Source organism: Poromitra crassiceps (assembly GCF_964638095.1).
Source record: "Poromitra crassiceps genome assembly, chromosome: 13".
Lineage (NCBI taxonomy): Eukaryota > Metazoa > Chordata > Actinopteri > Beryciformes > Melamphaidae > Poromitra > Poromitra crassiceps.
Window position 1 is genome coordinate 44,716,581 of NC_139644.1, and position 4,377 is coordinate 44,720,957.

Sequence of the window (4,377 nt, forward strand, 5' to 3'; positions counted from 1 at the left end):
GGACAAGGCCGGCTCCTCCGAAACCCAGCTATGCAGCGGAGAGAGATGGACGAGAGGTGAACAAGAAAGATTGAGGACATGAAGACTAGTCATTACAGTTTGTTGAAGTACAATTTTATATGTATTAAAACAAAAAGGGGGCGGGGGGCACACACACACAATGAGGCACACAAACACATACACATGGAGGCATTGTGACATCACTGATGCAATAATATTTAGTGAGAGCAACACACACACACACACGGGCGTGCCAATAGGGCAGGCGAGGCCAAGCTATGGCTAAAGAAATAATAATTTTCAATAAGAATATTTATAAAAAATAAAATAGAAACCTTACCTTTAAAACTATCTACGAGGTCTTGAAGTTGCCACTCCGCCAATGTGTCTCTGACAAAGCTGTCCATTGGCCCAACCTGAAACAAACAAAGGGAGCTACATTAGAAAAATAAAATAGCTATTTGAATGCCTTTTATGATGCTGCTAGGAGGGATTTTTGAGCTGATACCTATAACAGACAAATATCTGCTTCTCTTGTCCGATAAGCGATAATAATTTCACATTTTTGTATTTATGCAGCTGCTGGACTCTAGCAGCTTCATATGGCTCATCTCAAGCCTGTTTGGTCCAAAATAGAGCTTGCATCAGTGTGGGGGTAAAAGGAAATAAATAATACAAACGATTTACAGACTAACAGTCACAGACTGTAACTTTCTGTAATGTTAGTTTTGATCTCATCTTACATGGCCGTGCACGCAAACAGAAGAATATGCACGCAGTAAATTAACGTGAGCAGCAACACACTAACAATGGTCTGTACTCTGTAATGTTAGTTTAATCAATTGTCTGTTAGCCGCGAAAGCAAACGGAATTATGTACGTTAACGTTAAACGGCCGAATAACACCGTTAAATGGTGTATTGATATATCCAGAATGAGCACAAAATAGATGTTTGCAACCGATGCCTTTTTACGTTTTACTCCAAGAAACGTGGAAGGTTTTTAACAAGATGTAGATGGCCCATGCATTTCTTCACTGGGTAGAGTGGCTAACGCTAGCCTCTGCTACTTGTAGGCCTATGTGTAACACAAACAGCTGTCTACACAACGTCATTTAACTATTAGCCATCTAACTTGTTGTTATCTGCCTAACCAGCGAAATGGCTAATGGTAAGATCGCAGCAGAGCACAATAGGATTTACAAATATAGCGTTAAATATTCTTACCGATCTGCTTTTCAAAGAGCCCCGAAGTTTTCAGTGTTCTTTGTTGTCGTGCACGTCTTGTTTTTCTTGTGATGAAGTTGCAAGAAGGCAGCGGATGATCGCCACCAACCGGTCTGTTATTGTCCGTATATCGCTTTTATAATCAGTCCTGTGTTTTGTAGATAGGTGAAGACAAGTTATGGTTTAAAACGACTTTTTCAAAGATTGTTGCTCAGTACTCTGGGCGCATGTTTGCTTCCTGAAATCCCATTCATAAAATGGCGCCAGGACACACGTAGCCTCAATGGCCTGGACGCAGACACAACGTCACACTACGGCAACGCAAAAGTGCCAAAATTCTTCACTTCCCATCGTCACTCTCAACCCCCCCCCCTCCCTCCCAATAATCTTTATTTCAAACTGTTAACATTACACACACAAAAACAACATCAGACAAATGGATACAGATGAGACATGGGGGGGGGGGGATATATAGACTGCAGACCTGACCAGTGTAATAAAGTAGAGAGAGAGAGAGAGAGAGAGAGAGAGCCATCATCCTGCATCTGGCTGAAAAATATAACACTGCATACCCAGTGAATAAATGACCCACATTTATTCTTCTTGGACATCTACCTATTATTATTTGCACTTTATTTATTTATTTATTTATTTATTTATTTATTTATTTATTTATATTCCAGGGACAAAACAATTGTTCCAGAGGTTAAATTAGGCTACAACTGGGTAGACACAGCCCTGTTGTGCCTTAAATTTTGTGTAGGCCTATACAATATTTTGCCAAAAATATGTTGCTATCTTCTATAAACATTCCAAATTTGACATGTTCAAGTAGAAATGCATCAATGCTAGATTATCCATAAATTAAAATTAGGCCAATTATGAGTAATTTTGCAGGGGAAAAAAGTGATCTGTTGTCTCCACATCTGTATTGCAAAATTCATACAGATTCACATTCTACTCCTAAAATGATTTTTTCCCCTTTGTGTACACACACACACACACACACACACACACATACACACACACACACACACACACACACATATATACAGATCCTTTAAAAAAATTGAATATCATGGAAATAACATGGATAACCGTGGACTTCAGCGGATTGTCAAGCAAAGACGATTCAAAAAATTTGGCAGAGATTCAGAGGGAGTGGATTGAGGCTGGAGTCAGTCATAACTGAGAAGTAACTGCTGATTTTCTTCACACTATAATACTTTCTTGAAATACTGTATTGGGGGTCTTCTGGAGCTGTAGGCCAAAATTATGAAAAATGAAACAAATAAAGGCTAGAAATATTTCACTTTGTGTGTAATGAATCTATAATCTATGAAAGTTTCACTTTTTGAAAGGAATTATGGAAGAAAACTTTCCATGATATTCAAATTTTTGGGAAAGGATCTGTGTGTATATATATATATATATATATATACATACTTATAGTGATCAACTGCTTATATTGATCAAAAACCTTGGTCCTGAATTATTCCATGCTGTTATGAATAATTTGCTTATAGTGATCAATACTCCGCTTACAGTGATCATTTTGGGCCTTGTCCCACCTGAGAACAATGGATTTCTTTTTTTAATTACAGTAAGTTTATTTATTTATTTATTTACTTACAAACTGCCAGAAATGAGCTTTTTGATTTAAAAAAATCTACAGAGGTTCTCAAAGTGGGGTCCAGGTACCCCCAGGGGTCCTTGAGGGGCTTCCAGGGGGTACCCAGCAAAAAAAGTAATTCATTTTCAGAAGAATTCCAAAGATAAGTAACACAATGACAGAATGCATGAGTATTTTGGTCATGGGTTTCATACACTTTATATTATAAAACATTGTGACGACCACACATGGGAGGGTAGTCACAAAAGCTAAAAATCATATCAGTTGGGACAAAATATTATCAAATGAGGCTCCGTTGTCTAATTTGTGTCAGTTTAAAGTTTGAGAACCACTGCACTAGACATCAAGTCAAGTGGCTAGGCCATGGATGCACTATCAAGCACATAAGCTATAGACCACTTTGCTTGGTCATTCAAAACCATTCAAAGTCCAACATCCATCCGGTTGTATTTTAATTTGCTCTGGTTTACGACTCAGGCGTGAACTATTCAACGAGGTGAATTTATAAGCTATTGATTTTGATTTCTGGTATTCAAAGAACATTCCAACACAGGTGATTAGAAATGTTTGTCCACTATGTTTTTTAATTCAAAGACTAACCCAAAAATTTGAGAGAACAACATAAATAAAAAGTAAATGCTGCACGGACAAAACAATTACTACAGAAATTAAATAGGCTACAATAAACTTCTCAAATACAATGTATAATTTTTGGGCATTTGTGTTTTTCATCCATAGGCCTATAGAGCTTTGGAAAATCTTGCTAAGTTCATTTTCGAATGCTGTGAAGGTATTTTTGCCTTTGTGTAGCCTAATAAAAACAGAAATCCATTAAATAGTCTCTTTCAAACAAAAGAGAACAGAACTTAGCCCATCGTTTCAAATTAGAGCTATAGTTTCATAATGCTTATGAATGCAGTTTAATGGATGGAGTATCTTGGCCTATCTGCCCACGGCCAGACGCCCCTCCAGCGCTGATGTGGTACTTAGAGAGGGAAAATTCTTGGCGGCTTGCCGACGGCCTGCCGCTGCTAGCCCTCCAGCGGCATTCCGCCAGAGTGAAGGTAGCGGCGTTCCTCCAGTGGGCCGCCGGATGGCCGCTGAAGGAATGCCACCGCCGCTCGGCCGCTCAAAATGCGACCACGGGCCACCAGCGGCAGCGGCAGATTGCTAGCTGGGACACACGTGTCTTTATAAATCCCCTAAATCTGCACCCATCACATTCACATAACATTAAAACCCCAACTCAACTAAAACATCAAACTTTGCTTACTTACACATTAGGGTGTTTGGTGTGCAGGCCCCTAGCCAGGGTTTGTGGAATACCGAGGTCATTTTAGCACGTCATGGGGGGCCCAGGGGGGGCTGTGCCCACCCGGTAAGATTATTTTTCCATTTTAAAGTAAAATGCTTCAATCTGGTGCACTTTGAGAGCAGAATTAATAGGCTAGAAAGCTAGATCTATAAAGAACTACAACTGCTGTTGCTTTAAAATGATACAAAAAATAAACGTCTCGCC